Consider the following 20,921-nt stretch of genomic DNA (forward strand, 5'->3'; position numbering starts at 1 on the left):
CTGAGTAGAGATATATACGCCACTCTCTCACAAATGTTTACGTCTTTAATTTATTTACATTTTCGTCGAAAGCCGCGGAACGGGGGTGTGAAATTTCTATAAAGCCACTTAGTTTGTGCTTAGATTTTGTGTGGATAACACGTGAGTCTTGGCAAAGAAACTTTAATTGTAATTCAGATGTGCGTATTTATACTAAAATTGATTTTTAAATTCATAAAAATTGTACATATATTATATTTGTATTTATTTTTATTAGAATGCCACGAGGCAAGTTGTTGACCAGTGAAGAGAAGGCATCCATTGATGCTTATAAAGATATGGGGTGTTCTAATCGATCAATTGCGAAAAAAATTAATAGATCGCGTACTTTAACAGATAATTATATAAATTTGGGCGAAGAATATGGTATGAAACACCCTACAGGTGGAAATAAAAATTGACAAGAAGACAATATTCATTATTGATGAGGCTGGCAGCAAGGAAAACAAAAAGTGCAGCACAACTTCGAACTGAACTACAACTACCAGTAACACGAGGCGTGTGCAGCAAATTTTTAAAAATTCAGGGTGATTTAAATGGAAAAAAATGCTCCAGAAACCAGCACTCAAAGAACGACACAACAAGATCGTCTCGAATTTGCACAAAGACATATGTCCTGGACAGAAGAATGGAACAATACAATTTTCTCCGACGAGAAAAAATTTAACTTAGATGGGCCAGATGGTCACAAGTACTACTGGCACGATTTATGAAAAGATCCAACTTAGCAATGAGTCGTAACTTCGGTGCAGGCTCATTAATGATTTGGGCTGCGTTCAGAGCCAATAAAAAAAACCCAATGTGTCGAATTGACCACAAAATGAATTCGTCACAATACACGGAGCTGTTGGAGATAGTCTTAATACCGTTCACTGAAGAAATTGAGACTGACAATTTCATTTTTCAACAGGATAACGCCTCAGTTCATGTATCGAGAGAAACAAAGGAGTGGTTAGACAGCAGAAATATCGGGGTTTTGACATGGCCAGCTTGTTCACCAGATTTAAACCCAATTGAGAACCTTTGGGGAATACTTGCAAAAAAAGTATATGGCAATTGTAAACAGTACAACTCTGTTCCTGAGTTATGGACTGCAGTGAACGAAGCGTGGACATCGATCGAAGCAGAAACTCTTCGTGCTTTGACTGCATCAATGCCTAATCGAATTTTCGACGTTATTCGAAAAAATGACAATTATACTAAGTATTAATTTCGAAATTTAGAAGAAATTTTTGTTAATATTGATGTTATCTACTTAAAAAACGTTTGGCTTTATGGAAATTTCGCAGTTCAATTTTTGTTAAACTATATAATTTTACGTTTTTTTATAAATAAAGAATATATCTATGACTGCAAACATGTATACGGTTTCTTTTATTAATCCAAAAATGCTATGATGCATCAGCTTCTCATTACTATGACATAATTATAAGATTTCACCAAAAAATCAGGCGGCTTTATGGAAATTTAGGGCAGTGTATTTCAATGTATGGGGATAACTCCGAAGAATTTCGATTCGCGCAGGCGGTATGCTCTCCGGGCAGCTTGCGAACAGTTCTCCGCAGCGTGGACCCGGCATAACTTGCCTTACGGTGAGCTCGTATTCCCTTCTCACGCTGGTGCGAGTCGGCCACAGAGTCGCGAGATACATTGAATTCCCGATATTAGTCCCTGCAAGCCTAACGTTTTAAGGTCCCTCAACTACCCACACTACTGCGAGATATACCCCGTGAAGAAGCTCGAGAGCCGCCGCCGCCGAGGACCGTAACGGAACACGGTCAGGTATATCGGTGTGAGAGCAGAAGACCACACCACTAGTGCAATAACGCAAGTTCTTTATTTTCCATTATTTTTTTATGGGACTTTCACCAACATATTCGTGGCGTTTTTAAATGAAAATGATACCATATTTGATATAATTCCGATGATATTTACTTGTGTAATGAACGATTAAGGTTTTGGACGCAAAGAAGAACAGCGTATGGGAAAGAAAGAGACACGGAGAGTCAGTCGTTCGGGAAAGATGAAAGACTGGCGTGAGCTCAAGCCTTTAAATCAAAACTTAAACTTTTTTATTATTAATTATTTTGTTACGAGACTTTCACCAATATATTTGTGGAATTTTTCTGATTAAAATGATGCCAAATAGATATCATTCCGATCATATTTACACAAATTCTCTGTTAATATAATTGTAATGGAAAGTAACTTCCGTCGTTCATTACACAAGTAAATATCATTGGAATTATATATCATATTTGGTCTCATTTTAATCAGAAAAATGCCACGAATGTGTTGGTGAAAGTCTCATAAAAAAATAATGAAGAATAAAGAAGTTTTGTAATTGGATTAGTAGTGGTCTTCTGGTCTCACATCGATATACCCCCCATCATGTTATGTTACACTTCTCAGCGACGACGGCTCTCGAGCTTCGCTGTGCTTTTCTACGCGCAACATTGTAACAGACAAAGACATTTTCTCAGCCTTCTTATCCCTATTCGTCTATATGTCCAGGGTTTGGGACATTCAACGAGTAGGGTCATTTACGTTTCCAGGGTGCACTGTGTATTTAAAATGCAACGTTTGGCGTGAACCACAGATTTCGTCTAAATGTCCCTCGTCAGAACCGCGCAAGGTACTTATATCGGGAATTCACTGTAAAGACGTGTGTCCCCACTCCAGTCCAGCTTCCCCTTCTACCGCGCTATTCCTCACGGTTCCGCGGCGACCCGGTCACGTGACACGTTTCGTCTCTATCGTGGAGACTCCGATACTGGCACAGAGAGGGTAACTTTTCCTCCTCGATTCGTACATTCTCCCCTCACCTGGCGATACTGCAGCTACGGGCAAGTGACTGAACGGAGTCGGGGTAGGCCGTAGCACAGCCGTAGCTGACCACGTAGCTGTGACAAAACGCGTGACAAATACATGCAGGCTTGCCTGCAGTGGCGTGTTTTCGTGCACGTCGTTCTGTGTGTGTCTAGGGCAAGAAAATCGCTGCCCGTACCGGCAGACGCTGAGCAGTTCTGCTTTAAGACGTCTACTTAAAACGTTTTATTTGCAAATTAATTAGGCTGTCAGATTCAATAATGTGTACCGCATGTCACACAACGCGAAAGCAAAGTCGTAGAAATTTGGTCGGATGGTTAACGTGTTCAAACAAGTGTACGACAAAAATGTTGAGGTGGTAGGGGTTGCATTACTTTAAGCAAAAATATCGTATCGTATAATAAAGTTTTAATACTGAATTTTAAGAAATAAAGTAACTACTACCTTCAACTGTTTAGTCATGGTGTATACACTCATGGTGTATAACTTTGATCAAAATGCGCAACTAAGAGTTAAACTTGCAGTTAAGTAAATTCAACGTGTTTATCTCGTCATGCAACATGATTAATCGATTTATTCAGTTACAGTGAATTCTCGATATATGTCAACAACACGAGTCTTGCCAGCGACGTGTATTGTCCAGGAGACACTATTCTTTGATCCACGCCGAACGTAGAAAAGGACAGCGAAGCTCGAGAGAACAAGTAGATATCATCAGAATTATATTATATTATATCATATTTGGTATCATTTCCATGAGAAAAATGCCACGAATATGTTGGTGAAAGTCTCATAAAAAAATAATGAAAAATAAAGAAGTTTTATAATTGGATTAGTAGTGGTCGGTCTTCTGGTCTCACACCGATATACCCAACCCGCGTTATGTGTACATTACTCGGTGACAGTCCCTCGCGGGGTATAGTTCCGCGCCGATTATCAGCCAGGCATTTGCGACATGTATAGAGAAATCACTGTATTCATGTACATATCTTCTATCTATTCTTATTGAAACAAATAGTACCTGAATGACTTAAAACCTGTTCAAATTTATTTAACACTATAAGAGACAACAATATTATCAGAGAAACAATATTGATCAGTTATAAGAAAAAATTTGATTTAAGCGATAATCCTGGTTGGAATTTCTACTTTTCATTATTCACAGAACTAAACTATGCTTTGAAGTAGCCGACGAATTGACAAAACTAACGGAATCCGTATAAATTTAGTATCAAGTCATAGGAACAATGCAAAATATTACACATTCAGTTTCATATTAGGGCTCTTACTGTCCGCATGTCCGGATATCTCATTTTGGGATATTTGGATCCGTATATCAATTCGATTTTCGAGTTATAATGAGTAATTTGGATACGCGGATATCTGGACAGTAAGTGCCCCAGTTCATATACGTATTGTATACGGGTGGTTATACACATGTACAGGGTGTTAAGAAATTACGTGTAGAAGCCGTAACAGTATGATTCCACATCTTAGGATCGGCGAAGATCTAGTAAGAAAGTTTGGTGCATAATTGACATTGACCAACTTTTTCAAGGTCAAACATTTTTTATTGCATCCTATAGTACTCATCGCGAAGAACAAAAGCCTCATAGGAACTATAGGTCGCAAGTCAACCGTTCTCTTAAAAAATAACTTTTTCGTAAGTTTCGTAAACTATTTTATTCCATACATCTACAGGGTGTCCCAAAATGGAAGGGATGATTAAACGTAGAAGGAATGATTCCGCATGAGAAAATAAGTCGGAAATACGTGAAGTTCGTGTGCCTAGCGTTCTTAAGAAGTAGAATTAGTAAGTTATGAACAGACGCGTCAGATGATTCCTATTTAATAGCACGCGTGTTCGCCGAATTTTCAAACTCAAATTTCTCGAAAAGGAGTACATAAATGAAAAAAATGTGTTGTATCTTTTCTCATGTAGAATCACCATCTCCACGGTTATACCATCTTGGGACACCCTGTACACAAATGGAATCAAATAGTTTACGAAACTTTAAAGTCGTTTTCTAAGAGAACGGTTCGTTTTTGTCCCATGGTCCCTTTGAGAAGTATGTCCCTCTCGATGAGTAGAACACTATACAATCGTAACAAAATTTGACCTTGACACAGTCGGTCAAGGTGAATTTTGCACAAAACTTTTTCAACAGATCTTCGCCAATCCTAAGGTGTAGAATCACGCTGTAACGGTTTTTACAAATAATTTCTTGACACTCAGTACAATGCAACGAACAAGTGATAATCATCGTGAAAATATTTTTTCTGAATGAAAATGCTTTAAGTACCCACCTCGAAGTTAGTGTTGAATATATTTGTTTCCAAAAAAATACAAGGTCTGGAATGTTCTGCCCATTCATCTGACCTAAATGTAACAGAAAGTATTTCGACTGAATAGTAAGGAAATGTAAACATAACGATAAGGCAATTTAATAACACAAGTGGATAAAAACAGAAAAGAAGTTACTGAATGTATAATAAATCGGAATCGAAAACTAATGTAAAAACCAGTTTTCTCGCATATGAATTACATGATTTTTATAAAATGGTAACGAATGAATGCAGTTTACTAATATGCTGTTTGCTCATCCTATTGTGTTTGCCTTTAAAAACAACGATGTTACATTATTTATTTTGTAGTAAAGAAATGTTGTTGCGGGATAACTTCACGATTGACGCGACGACGACATAAAAAAAGTTGTACATAGTTGGTTACCACACAAAATGTTAAATCGTCTCGAAGTACTTAATCATTGAAACTCTTCTGTAATTAACTGACGAATTGTGAAACATGTTTATATAATACTAGAAACCTCTAGTTTAAGAGATATGTATTTTGTTATAATTTCGATAATGCGAAGTACATAGTGCCGTATAACAATGCGGTATTCGTTTCCATAACGCAAAAATTGTAGAAAATGAATTTCTACAATTGTGTACTTTGAAATTAGAATAAAAATTTATTCGATAAAATAAATAGACCCATATATGTTAAAGCAGCGCTATTTTCAAATTCTTAGGTGGAAAAACTACGCACTCGACCGATAGGTAAAGTTGGTGACCTGAAATGGGTCAGAGATCTACTGAACATTAAAATTAAAAGATGACGATTAATGACGATTTAATAAAGATTAAAATAAATTTGACTTTTATATATCTTGATATTGTTATCATATTATGTTTCTCTCAAAATGATTTCATTTTTATCTGAATTATTTTTCAATACTGTACACCGGGTAAGTTGATCAAAAATGTCCTTAGACCAAATTAAACGGCCTATGAACCAATCGTCAATAGCATATCAAGAAAAAACATGTGTAAAATTTTAACCCTATATCTCGATTGGGAGGGTAGTTATAGGGTAAAATGGGAAAACTTAGTTTTTGTCCTATTTTTCCTATTTAGTCATAGACAAAAATTTCTGGAAAAATCGAGTTTTCAAATATCCATGTACATATACTGAAATGAATTCGGATGTTTTAGCTGAAAATCCTGTTTGTAAAATCTCAAAAACCTCAAAAAATCAGAAAAATGTAGATTTTGCATTGCAGTTTGAGCGACATCATTTATATCTTTACAGTATCAGTGTATGGTTATGAATCCTATGCATGAATTTTTTTGCACGGTGGTAAAAAAAAGATAAAAACCGCTTTTTTCCGTAATTATATTAGCAACGTTAAACATTTATCAATTCACAAAAATGATTAAACAACCAAATCAATGAGGTCTAAGTTCCGCATGTTACATTTTGGTCCTGGTTTGAATTCCGAGAACATTTTTGTAGAAGATGGGGAGACGGAGAAATTCTTTTGTTTTCTTAAATGAAGAAACTGCCAGCAAACATAAGCTATTGAAATAAAAACACTACTATTGAAATGTACTATTGAAACAAAAATATGTTTAGCAATTTTTTTAAAAAGAGATAGAAATCAGCGCCGGATCAAGGGTCCATTCATTTACGTCAAAAAATAGGTGAATGAAATTTCGTTTACTGTTTCCTTCTTGAAATACATACATACAGACAATGAAATACACTCCGTAACTGTTGCAAACCTGTCTACCGTAGCTGTCAACATTTTATCCCCATGGGAAGCAAGCGAATGCAAGCGAAGCAAAAGATTGCAACTTTCCTAATTCTTGATTTCTTTGTCTTTCTTTTTTTATATACTTTGTACCGCAAATGTCAAATCTGAAAGTTTAATTGCTCATTAAACAAATAATTGTAATCGTAACAGCATCGTGTTTGGTGCAATTTTAAGTAAAAAGAAAACGAGGCAAATACGATGGTAAACGTTTCATTAAAAAAATTAACAATTAAAAAAGTTGCAATCTTTTGCTTCGCTTGCATTAGTGTGAGTCTCATCGATACTCGTACCGTCGCTGGCTTGGTCGTTGAGCGTGTTTACTGCTTGATTGGTTCAATGGTGTAGATAAAATTTTGACAGTTACGATAGACAACTTTGCAACAGTTACGGAGATAATACTGTAGCGTAACTCAAGCTCAGCTCTGTATGTAGGTAACGCGACTCAGGCCCAACCATGCGGTCCTTCGGTGCCTACACCCTAATTTTCGCACCGTATCGAGCTAAAAATAATTTTGATTCGCTGATTAGTGGACTGCTGGTCCACCAAAACCGTATGAAAGCCGACCGAAAAATTCCACGCATCAGTCTTGTATCTTCTAAAAACGAACATTAACGAAGGAACATAAACGAGCAAAAACAACATTCAATTAACTCAACGCATATTTCAATTATTCGTCCAAACTTTTGTTACCAGTGCTACGTTTTGTTGGAAAATTAAATCCGTTAAAACCAAGTTTTTCAAATATCAAACATTTTAATACAGTCTTGACTAAACCGTCAATAGAATTGAAACATTCCTATCTCCGTAACAAGACGTCGCATATCAGCGGTGACGAAATCGGTAAAAAGAATCAATCAGTATGAAATTCATTATTTTTATATTCCATAAATAGTTTGACAGTCTAAGTTTGTAAAAAGTGATTTATGATGAACACTTCATCTTTTATTGAGGCTTTATTACAATTATAGCTTAAGTGGCCGCCGTTATCCACTTCTCCATTTTTATACTTTTAATATAGGTAATTTATTAATTTTTTATAGAGAATAACGAACTACATTGATTAATTTTTTAGGACTTATATGGTTTCACTAAAAAGAGAACTTCGAAATTATATTTACTTTTGCAATGATTTTTATCTCGAGACAAAATATTCGGAAAGCTAAAAAATTTATAATAATCATCTAGTTATGTTATACGAAATATTATCCGATGTTCAAAACTTGTATTTAGATTAAATAGACTAAACAAAAAGAAAAAATGATTTAACAATGCGTGTTTGTCTAACATTGAATTATTCTTTTTTCGAAGTGGTTACTGTAAAAAAAAAGCTTATCCCATATCCTTAGAAGTTTTGGTATTCTATGATCGTTTGGCACAAGTAGCAAGTCAGTAGGTACAATCTGGTTTTGATAAAAAGTTACAGCATTTGGTAGATTTGACAAAAAACTACAACCCGTTTTCGTCTTTGGCCTTGAAGCCTTGTACGAAAAAATTCCTCATAGAACTTACGTCGGGTTTATAGTGATACTAATTAGCAAATTAACATACAGGGTGTTCCATTTCAAATTATCAGGGCAAATAGCTCGAAAAATATGAATGGTATCAAAAAATGTTTTAGATAGAAGTTATATGGTTTCATGGAGGACACATTAAGCTGGTATTTATTCGACTTTGGGATGATGAAAAGACGTATAGAGGTTAACTTTGAATTGGAATCGATAGTTTTTTTACTTCGTTTTTACTTGGAAACTTACCGATTCCAGACATTGAAGGGCACTTAAACAATCGGAAAAGACAATAAAATTGCGCTTTTTATGTCGTGAGGCGATATCCATAGCGTCGTAGAGAGCCAAGCATTCGGCTGTAAAGATCGATGCGTTACCGTCAATACGTTCTTAACACGCAAATTGAGATCATAACATATACACGCCGATCCAACACAGCCAGAGTTTAACATTTTACTGCCATCAGTGTAGGTGGCAGAGGCAATGTGATCCATTAAAAGTTGGCCGGGAAGCAGGCATAAGTCAAAGTAGCGTAATACGAATTCTGGCCCGACATAAATTTCATCCGTTCCACATATCGCTCCATCAAGAGTTGCACGGGGATGATTTTCAAAATAGAATTATTGGTCTGTGGATAATCCGCACTGGCTGCGAGAAATTGATCATCAAAGACAATGGAGCGTAAACGTGTGGTGTGGTATTTTGAACGACAAAGTAATTGGACCATATTTCGTTAACGGAATGATGACGGGACAGAAGTACGCTCAATTTTTGCAAGAAAATCTGCCAATTTTGTTAGAAGATGTCCCTTTACAAAATCGCTACGATATGTGGTACCAACATGACGGTTGTCCTGCTCATTATGCACAAGAAACAAGCAAGAGAAACGTTGGATTCTCGATATCCAAACCGATGGATTGGACGAGGCGGAACAGTTTCATGGCCAACACGTTCGCCTGATTTAAATCCACTGGATTTCTTTTTATGGGGTCTGCTAAAAGGTGACCTTCATATCTCCAAAAAAATTACATAAAAACAACGTTTTTTTTTTGCATCGTGTCAGCCCCATTGTACCATTCAACTTTGTCCTTACCATATTTTACGTATCTTTAGAAACAACAAAGATATTTGAGGTGCTAACGTTTGGTGACTCACCCTGTATATATATATTTAGTCCTAGTCTAATTATACCATACGTCGACATTATCCAAGGGAATATCAAGAAAGGCTGCCAACACTTCTTTCCGTTCGGAAAAGACCTCTGCATCCTTCAGAGTTAGATAAACCAAATTGTCAGCGCATGACCTGCCTTTTCTGAAACCATGCTGGCTGTTATGTAATAGGTTGTTAACTTCCGCCCAATACTGTTGCTAAATCATGTTTGGTGTATGGTCGGCTTGAATTTTCAGTTTGGGTCTACGCAGCGTTCGGGTTTGGACAATGCCACTTTTGAGAGTTTTTCTATCAACTAGAGTTGATGAATTTATTGTTTTATGACTACGGTACAGCTGGAAAGTTTCAGCTGACAGCCTTGGGAAAGTCTTCCTGGCCATATCAATGAGAGCCTGACTGTTTTTAGTGTATTTCGCGGCAGTAATTGGAATGTTCGGGTTGTCAAAAGTTTCGAGTAAAAATCTAACTGTTTTCGAAGTTTAGTGGAAATTTTTGTGAGCTGGTCTTGTATATAATCTTCAGCTGGAAGTAATTTGCGGGAAACTTCTGCGTAAGTGGTTACCATTTTCAAGTTTTTATGGTTTTTTTTACCTTTCTTTTGAGGATATTTTCATCCGTGGTATCAGTCACTTTGCGTTGGTCGGAGGGGACAATTGGGAGAAGAGTATAGTTAGGATGAAGAGGTTCCTCTATTTTATCCAAGTGGGCTGCGTTCAGATTGGTTGCTAAATGGGTAGTTTGGTTACAAGATTTAGTGGCCGATGTGTCTTTTCGGGGCTCTGTGTCGTCATATGTTATCTGAAGCGTCTCCGATATCTTGTCGTCAGGTGAAATGTAGATTTGTCTTCGAAAACTTAGAACGTAATTGAAGTTAGGGTCATTTATTCCCGCTCTAATAAATGTAAGTTTCGGCGATAGTTGGATGTTTAGTTTGCTTAACACTTTATCGACTGGTAGCGGTTGAACATCCTACATACATCTTACCGGTCTTACGACCGTACATGCTTCCCTGACACCGGCTCTTTCCGTTTGCCGTGGCAACCGATTAGTAGGCTACCGATCGGTAAAGTGTTAACTCTTCTTCGATAACATAATGCGGAATTATAGGACACACGATGCATAGGACGATGTGTTTCGCATTAGAGATTATTGTCGGTGATTTTATCGGCTGTGTCCTTGACATTCATATACGTACACACGCGCCTGTGAGAGATATGTGACAATAATCGAATATTTTTGGAATCTGTTTCTTTTCCGACTGCCACAGTATAGTCCGGTATAGAAATTCCATCGATCGAATCTAGAACGATTGCTTGCTCCTTGGTAGGGAAGGTGGTTTGATGAGTCATATATGCATGACATTCTGGAGGGTATTTTCTGTACAGTGGAAGTCATGCTTTGTATTTTTAAGCAGAAGCGACCCTGTAGTCAGAGACGCCTAATGCACCACGCTTGATCATAATTTAAGTTTGATGTGAAGAGTTTAACCGTCTTTCTTTCTTTTCTTCCTGAGAACACGATTCACGGCACTTAATCACACACAGACTATATGTATATGGGTGAATAATACTCGCGAGCTCGAATCGATAGACACGTTCTACCCCTGTCACGCTTCGGTCGCGACTCCTCTCACACTTTTAATAGATTAAGTATAATAATCTGTTAACGGTTCCAGTGCTGACGCTAATACATTACAAAGATGAAAGACGTTCCCACTAACTAACAATTTAACGGTTAATATTGATCGAAGTAGGAATAACGCACGCTGGTCGTTAAGTAAATTTAAGAAATAACGATTATAAAACATACCGCAATTGCTTCTTACATCCTCTCAGTCACCGGATATGAACCCCAACGGACACTTACGGGAAGAAATAAAGAAGCGCATTAAAAAAGATAATGTAAGTGATAGTGAACGGTTAAACATTTAACACGTTAAGTGTCCAGTCCGTTTTGCTTGCCGTTCCGTTCAGGCCCAGACTCAGCCGTCAAGTGGGCCACCGCCGATGAATAGAAGTGTTAGGAACCGCGACTAGCCCGCCGAAATATCGGCTTGTTTACATTGTTTCAGTAAACTACATTGACCTTTACATATTATATTTTCTTTTTTCTTAAAGCCTTGACCGAACAAAAACCGATGTTCCCTGAGCGAAATCTTTAGTCTCACAATCAGTATACAAGGGCAGATCCGCGCGGTGCTGTAACATGAACCTAAAATCTGTAGCCGGTCCTTGAGGACCGGCTGGGCCCGAACGGAAAAGGGTCTAGCAGGATAAGAATGGTCCAGCGACCTCGGCCACAATTTTTATTGGTATTGTGTGGAAAACAATGGTTTTAGGTTGAAAGATAATCACCCAAAATTTTAAGTTGCTGTAACTCTTCATTTAAGGGTAATATGAGGGTAAATACCCTTAACTATATCATTTTTTTTCGCGGTTGTTAATTAAGATATTCAGATGGAAGAAAAAAAATGAAAATATTCGAATTTTCCTCCTTCATATCATATATTTTTTCAGAATTGTGATCAAATTATTAAGGGTAAAAAAAAATTATTTAATTTTTTAGGGGTGGGGGTTGCAAGCAACCCTTCGAGTGACCACTTCCAAAAAAGTCAAGAACAATGTTCTGTTACCTATCTAATATACAATACAAAAGTTTCAAGATGATCGGATTGGTGGAACATAGTTAAATATTGAAACATAAATTAAATTACAGTATTATAATGTAGGGATAATACGAAATATTAGGCTTACTGTGACGGAACTGTGACCGTTGGATCTGCATTTTGTCACAAATGCCGATTAAGTGTTTATAGAACAGAAAACCAACGTAGAAACGACATCAACAGTAATGATCCTGCAACAGATCCAGATTATCAAACTCGAAACAATACCGCATTGACAGGTTTGATTGAACTGCCAATTAAAAGAGTAGTAGCGACTCATGAATACTGTGTCTTATGTCGATCGACGAGGCAACTGATTCTCGTACCCTTAGAAGCACGCCTCCAGGCGTTTACGCAAGAAAGGATTTATATCCCGAAAGACGACCGATGTTGCTCTACACACATTATTAGAAAACGATTTTGCACGGACGAGCTATGCTCTTTACGTATTCATTCTATGTATAGTGCAGTGGAAGCAATTGAAGTTTCTTTGTTTTTCGACCAGTTGGCTTGGAATGTGGATTCTTCTTTGTTTGATAAAATATCGGATGGTTCCATAAATGAGGAACAACTACATGGTTTCACTGGCTTTAATTGGAACAATATTGAAAAGCTAGAAAACATGTTGAAAAGTATGAGAGACGAAATCACGAACTGTGAAGCAAGCACTAACTATATTTTTATTTAAACTCAGAAGTGGCAGTTCTAATGTAATGATTAAAAATATATTCGGTCTGCAACATGAACAATACGTGTCAGAATATTTCCATCAAATAATTAACCCATTTGAAAAGGATATTTTAGCAAATCACTTCGAAATAAATGCAAAATCCAGAGCCCATCTCATTTTAAATGAAACAGCGTACGTCCCAAGGAAACTTTTTGAAATAGAAGAATCTCAATTAGTAGACATTTTTGATGGAACATATGTTAGACATGAAAAAAGTAAAAATAATGTATATCAAAGGCAATCATATTCTGGACGGGAGAAAACATCATTATGTAAACCGTTTACAATTTGTACAACAAATCTTATTTACAGGTAAGCACATGCTTTAACACTATTCTTTACCCATCTTGTATATGTATAATATTACTATATGTAAAATTATATACTACTTATGTAATATTGTGTACAGGTACCAATCAATTAACCCAGGCAATATGCTATCTAGCGGTATTAATGAGGGATGATAATATTTTAAATATTGAATATTTAAAGGAAACTAACAATATTATAAGGGTGAAAGTTCATTCGAGACATATTAATCGCAAAAGTTATCAATGCTACATTGAATATGTACCACATTCGATTAGTTATACCGCTATTACACGATATACATGTGACTGTGCTAATAGCAACAGAACAGTAGGTTGCTGTTCTCATATCGCTACTATTATTTACTATTTATCTCATGGGCAATTTAAATAAAAAATTGTAAAACCATCGGAAATATTAACAAGATATTTGATGTAACACATATTGTACCAGTAATTGGTACCAGTAATTAATATATTACGATTGCTAAAGTTCTCTTTTACACCTACGTAATGTCTATTTATAAATTCGGGAAGATAAGAAGAGAATATAATACGATGCGTCGCATTTAAAAAAGAATAATTGATCAAGAAGGGACTTAATCTCCTGATAAAAATTATTAATAAGAAACACTGCACTATACATTATACTATTATAATGGCGTAATTTAATTTATGTTTCAATATTTAACTATGTTCCACCAATCCGATCATCTTGAAACTTTTGTATTGTATATTAGATAGGTAACAGAACATTGTTCTTGACTTATTTGCAAGTGGTCACTCGAAGGGTTGCTTGCAACCCCCACCCCTAAAGAATTAAATAATTTTTTTCCACCCTTAATAATTTGATCACAATTCTGAAAAAATATATGATATGAAGGAGGTAAATTCGAATATTTTCGTTTTTCTTCCATCTGAATATCTTAATTAACAACCGAGAAAAAAATGATACAGTTAAGGGTATTTACCCTCGTATTACCCTTAAATGAAGGGTTAGCGACTTAAAATTTTGGGTGATCATCTTTCAACCTAAAACCATTGTTTTCCACACAATACCAATAAAAATTGTGGCCGCGGCCGCTGGACCATTCTTATCCTGCTAGGCCCTTTAACGCCGGTCCCTATGGACCGGCGTGGCACTTAACGTGTTGATAATTACTATACAGGGTGGTCCACGCAACTTGCACACCTATATAACTTCCAAAGGATGCGTTGCACGAAAAAGTTTTGTATACAGAAGTTGCATGGTCTGAAGGGGAACATAATTTAGTGTATTTATTTTTTTTTACAGGTGGAAGTGTTTCGGAGATTTGAAGGTCGACTGTGTTTTTTTAAAATGGAATACTATATTTTTTACACCAAAATATGGAAGAATGTCGAATTCTGAGTAAAAAAAGTATTGACCTTCATTAGCCCTAAACCTAATAATTAACGAGTAATTTCACTTTATTCCCTGAAAATTTTGTTACAAAGAAAAAAAAGGTCATTTCATTTTCTTTTTATTTTTCTAACCTGACAATACGCGAAGAAAATTTTCAGGAAACAAAGTAATAAAATAAAATAAAAAGAAAAATCAGGTTTCCGGATAACTGTGCAAGCTTAATAAAACGGTGTGAAAAACGTATATACAATGATATAAAACAGAGATTGACGTTGTGAAAATTCGACTTGTGTTCCGACTAGTTTCGACTCTAATTCACGACTGTCTTTGCAACGCAGGCATATGGATAAAGAAAACTCCTAAGTGTGAAATTTCCCCCCAGCAAAATGTTGAAAGTAGGGCCTTAGCCAATAAAATAGATTTAGGAGGTTTCTAACTGAATTCGGAAAGGGCAGCGTCCATAAACGAACTACATACATCAATTTTGAGGGAGTGAGGCTGACACCGAATTTCTTTCTTATTCTTTTAGGAATCATAAATTGTCGAGCTCTGGAGTTACGTATGAGCCTACGCTACGGCAAGTACTATTGAGAGCGGTACGGTCAGGCTTGAAGGAAATCAGCTGATATAGAGGGTGGTGTCCGTCTATAAATGTCCGAGCAAATATTTCGTAACTGGTTTAAGTTACAAAAAAGTTTAATAAGACTTTGCACGGTTTTAAGTCTGCTATAACGAGCATGTAAAATATTTTCTTTTACTTGTTACATTTGCGAGTTTTGAAGGTCACCCTCGGCTTTTTAAATTCATGCCCCCATTTTTTTACACATTTATGAAATAGGAATCATTTGCAGTCAAAATCATATGAGGTAAAAACTGTATACTATGCATTGTTTACGAGATAAACGGCATCTGAGGTATCGAAGAAGTGAACAGAGAGAAGCAGAGAACCGAGCTACGTGGAGGCCCCGATAATCGCAGGAAACGGCAAGTCAACGCAGTGATACTTTCTGATTTGTTTTGCGACGTAGTTCGATCATTTTTGCGTGAGATCGACACGTTTCCCGTCTTGTTCTATATCTCGTGTGTGCCGAGGCGTTCCGCGCCTCGAGCCGTTAGCTCGCGCCTAGGTTGAAGGTGCTTTGAGCAATTGGGCAGTTTCCCGTCAGCTAAAGATTCGTAAGTCTTCCTCGGAGGAGTCGCGGAAGTGACGAGTACAGTCGTTTTCGGTATTCTCGCGTATTTCGTTTTGAACACTGTCTCGCGGATAATATCGCACCGCATAGGCTCGACACCGACCTCCTGTCCTCGCGGACACGCGAGCTCGCGTATGGTGCGTCGAGTACGTCGAAATCCGTTTCGTTCCGGGAACTATCGCGACAGTGAAATTGTGATCGCTCCGTCCATCTGCATTCCGCGAAATCTCACCCCGCCGCACAGTGCGCACAAATCTGGCATATTTCACTACAAGTGTATATCATGATGTACGATAAATTCCTTTGGCAAAATTGCATATTATTTTTATGCATAAACATTTTTAATTTTTTTCCATTTATTAATTTTATTGTTAAATTTCATTTTTTGTGAATAATTACCATTACTTCTACATTAGTAACCAAATTTAGATCTTTGTACAAAAATTTGCCATATGCCACACTGTCTAGAGTGCCAAAAATCGAATAATATTACGTTAATTGTAGACCAGTATTGCAATAATAATTCTGTACAATGGAAAGTGCTCACCAAGGTATATGCAATCTTTTTACATTTAATAGAATATTTTTATTTTTTGTATAAATTTTTAACGGTGACTTTATTTATTACTTGCATATAAAACTTCGAATTAACATATAACAAAAGCGGCAGAATATATCCTGAGATTCTTACATATTCGGACATATTACTTGTTATAGTTTAAGATTCTTATAGTTTTGTTTGCAACTAACTGCTAGATTTAATTTTATAAACTTTTTAAGAAGTTCCCATACCTTTCCTGTAGGATCTATTGTGGAAAATTTGTCAATTTCTTTTTAAATTTATTAGTTGTATTGTTAAATTTCATTTTCTGCGAATAATTAACAATACATATACATGCGTAAACAAATTTCGATTTTTGTCCGCCACAGTCACAGTGCGGAATTTCCTGAACAAATGCAACATTCGTGTATAGCATGATATGAAATCCATTTCTTTTGCAAAAAATGCGCATTACGATGGAAATTGTTATTAATAATCATATAATAATCATTTTATGCATACTACGATTTTGCAATAATTATACATCAATCGTTTTTATGTATTCTTAATTTATTTTTAATATACGTTGAAAAAGTAATAACTATTGGAAAAGTAATAAGAATGTAAGGATAGGTCGAGATTGTTTGGAAGAACGTGCATGGGGATCACATTCAAGTACTGACGATACTACTTTTATAATTTGTATAAGTTTATTATTATTAATTTTTCATATGGTTCCTTTCAAAAATTCTTACTTTCTTGTTAAATTTATTAATTATATTGGTAAATTTCATTTTCTATATATACATGGTGGTCCGTTTAACCTCTTCCCGTGTCATTTAATTATTTCAAGCTCATGTTATTATACATATCTGGATGTAGTTTTCGATCAGTTACACGATGCAATAAAAAAAATGTAGTTATGTATCAAAAAACATCGATGACCTTGATAACTCCGAAAAAATGATTTTCGGAAGAAAATATTCGTGCCAGATATAGATATATAGATATATATGTATACAAAAATCAATAATGAATGTTAGCCGACGTGACGGGCACGTCGTTTATTTGTTTATTTGTTTATTTGTTTCCTAGGCGTTTTTGAACAGAAGCATCTCGGTGCGACGCATTTTTTTTTTCTTATAATGATTCACTCTCAGTTCGAATCCGGCAGCACACGGGAGAACACTGATAAAATAAAGTATTTGAATTTTATTCACGAGTATACCTGCTTCCCAAAACCAACACCAGATATTTGGTCCACTGACACCGTGAACGTTACGTAACAAATATTTTTTGCATCATAATAACTTGAAGAGATATTTAGGTGGCCTTACTTAAACGGACTACCCTGTATATATATGCAGGGTGTCCCACATAAATGGGAACACCTAAATATCTTTCGTATCTACAGTTCTATCAGAAAACTTCAGAGGACAAAGTGACACTATTGCACGGGGCAATTGTAATGGTGAAGAAAAACATTTTTTATGTCGTGTTTTTCAATGAAATTTCAAGGTCACCGATGTTTTTTTGTTTTTAAAGGAATAGTATTTTTTTTACGATAGCATGATAGAAAATAAAAAACTGAATTTAGTGGATACCACCTTTTTGACCTTGAAATGACCTTGAGCAAGAATAATCATGGTGAAGCCGATGAAATGTGGAAGTTTAAACCTTACGCGTTTCAGCAAAGATTTACATATCACAATTTACATATTTTACATATCATAATAAATGTTCGAAATAGTTTTCATAGTAAACAGCGTATGTTTATGTTAGAGTATGTATCATTGAGATCGTTAACAGAAGGTTAATCGGTTAGAATAAGTACGTTGTTCCTTCTGCATTATTCGAGTTCGAAACGTGAAAGTGATAACAATGCGTTATACTGTACAGGAACGAATCGATGTGGTTTTCACTTATGGCGAAAGCCACCAATCTTTGAGGCAAGCAGTACGTTTGTATCGTGAAAAATTTGTGAATCGTATTTGTCCTTCGTTACACGCATTTTCCGTCGTGGTAAAACAATTTAAAAACACCGATAGTGTAAGTTCTAAAAATCGTAATAAACAAAGAATTGTAACTCACGAAGAAAATAGAATTAATATCCTAGCTGCAGTATCTAATGATCCACATGTAAGTTTGCGACAACTCGAACAAGAGTCCGGTATTAGCAGTACTATTTCACGAATACTGCAAATAGAAAAGTTTCACCCATATCACTTGAGTTTACATCAGGAATTGTCTGCCACCGACTATATTAATCGTGTCCGGTTCTGCCAGTGGGCACAATATCAATTAGAAGTGGACAAAGGTCAACCCGACGTAAACAACGCGCAATCTTTGCTGAAACACGTAAGTTTTAAACTTGCACATTTCATCCGCTTCAACATGATTATTCTTGCTCAAGGTCATTTCAAGGTCAAAAAGGTGGTATCCACTAAATTCAGTTTTTTATTGTCTATCATGCTACCGTAAAAAAATATACATACTATTCCATTAAAAAAAACATCGGTGACCTTGAAATTTCATTGAAAAACACGACATAAAAATTGTTTTCTTCACCATTATATTGCCTCCTGCAATAGTATCACTTTGTCCTCTGAAGTTTTCTGATAGGACTGCAAATACGAAAGATATTTAGGTGTTCCCATTTATGTTGGACACCCTGTATACTTTAGTACCAAAATTTAGACAAGTACCGAATATTTGGCCATTTGTCCGCACAGTGTGACGAGATCATTGTAACGTATCGAATTACCGTACGAGTGCGGAGTTTCATCTCACGACAACCACGCGCTGCGAAATTCCACCGATTCGCCAATCTTGTACGAGGAGCGCGGGCTCTCGGGTACGGTCACGTGGCCGTGTGCTTTGTACGCTTTTGCCTTCAATTAAAGAACTAGAGCCAGCATCGTGAATCTTTGTTTCGACCTGCGAGATCCGCCATGCCGTGAGGGCTGTTCCCGTTATTCCCGTGTCCGAACCTCGGATCCGTTCGCGTGTCTCCGTTACCGTCTCGCGATACTCGAAGGAGCGACCTTCGTCCTCGGTTTCTCCCGGGGGCGGGAAATCATCGCGTTTCGCGTGGCATCCTTCCGGTGCCTGTCGCCCGAGCAGCAGGCTCTCTTTTTCGTGTCGAACCTTCGAGGACGCGCTTGTACGGCTGTGCGCAGTCCGATCTCAGGGCCTGTAAAATCCCGGAGTTGTTCGATTTGACAAAGGGAATATAGTATACAGGCTGTCGCAAAATCGTGTACTTCCTTGAAAAGGATAATTTCTGAGGTTATTTGAAGTAACTTTTTCTTTGCGAAAATATTCTCCGCGGCTTTGTTAAGGAGTTACTCGCGAAAAACACGGACCAATCAGAACACGGCTACAGCGGACGGATTCTGAATCGGCCAATGTCAATGCCGCGCCGACCTGTTGCCGCGCTCCGATTGGTTCGTGTTTTTCATTAATAATTCTTGAACGAAGTCACGGAGAATATTTTCGTAAAGGAAAAAGTTACTTCAAGTGACCTCAGGAATTAGCCATTTCAAGGAAGTACAACATTTTTGGGACACCCTGTATATAACCGCAGCGTGATTTATAAAAAAATAATATTTGTTCAATATTTCTATTGCATGTATTATGATTTGTGTCTTGTCGTACACGACCTTCCTTAACAGAGTATCGTAAGAAACTAATATATCCGTAAAGATTTGGACCACGGAGAAAAAAAAGGCCGCTTTGAGACTGTTTTTCTAATTGGAATGACACCAAACCCGATATACTTATGACCATAATTAAAGTATCGGGCGTGAAAGAGGACGGCGAATAGAAGAGAAAGAGAAGTAGAGAGTCGAAGCGTCGAACCTCAGTCCCTCTTTCTTTTTCAATCGCTACCCTTCTCTAAATTCAAAAAAGAAGGATAATGTGAAGTCGCCAGTGGTGGGGGAACCTGAGTGAAGGTCGTAAAGCGACGGCGCACAGTGGGCAATTTGGACAAAATCGGATTCAAAATCAAGGAATTTTCGATAGGAATGAGGTAGAGCGATGAAATTTTTTTTAAATGAAAGCCGCAACTTTGTAGAATATGGGAAAAATAGAGAGATTGTGGTACGAACGTTTTTTAACCTCGAGAAAATTCGTTAAACGCGCACAAATTCAAGAAAATTTTAGTTTTTCCAATACCACGTGCGGAAAAAAATTTTTTTTAACATGCTATACATCATTTCCCATAGATCTTTTCACGCTGGTTTCAAATCTGGTCTCAAAATTTGCCTACGACCTGAGGATTTTGCAAAAAATAGATTTTTCTGACAAAAACTAATGAAGTCATTTTTTCGTTGAAATGATGGGATGGTAATAATCTCTCTATTTTTCCCATATTCTACAAAGTTGCAGCTTTCATTTAAAAAAGATTTCATCGCTCTACCTCATTCCTATCGAAAGTTCCTTGATTTTG

The 20,921-nt window shown here is 36.6% G+C and overlaps 1 protein-coding gene across 16 annotated transcripts in view; it reads right to left on the reverse strand.

The window, feature by feature from the left end:
• Window positions 1-20,921, reverse strand: part of Tlk (Tousled-like kinase) — a 135,586-nt gene that overhangs the window by 59,049 nt on the left and 55,616 nt on the right. For 2 of the 16 annotated variants that reach the window (XM_076799955.1, XM_076799958.1), the window contains one exon: window positions 5,176-5,248. The exons of 12 other annotated variants lie outside the window; for them this stretch is intronic. The gene's annotated coding sequence lies outside the window, so the exon portion shown is untranslated. Of the gene's footprint in view, window positions 1-5,175; window positions 5,249-11,456; window positions 11,509-20,921 lie in introns of all 16 variants that reach the window. 2 more of the 16 variants (XM_076799956.1, XM_076799957.1) reach the window with 2 other exon arrangements.

This window comes from Halictus rubicundus, chromosome 14, assembly GCF_050948215.1.
Source record: "Halictus rubicundus isolate RS-2024b chromosome 14, iyHalRubi1_principal, whole genome shotgun sequence".
NCBI classification, from domain to species: domain Eukaryota; kingdom Metazoa; phylum Arthropoda; class Insecta; order Hymenoptera; family Halictidae; genus Halictus; species Halictus rubicundus.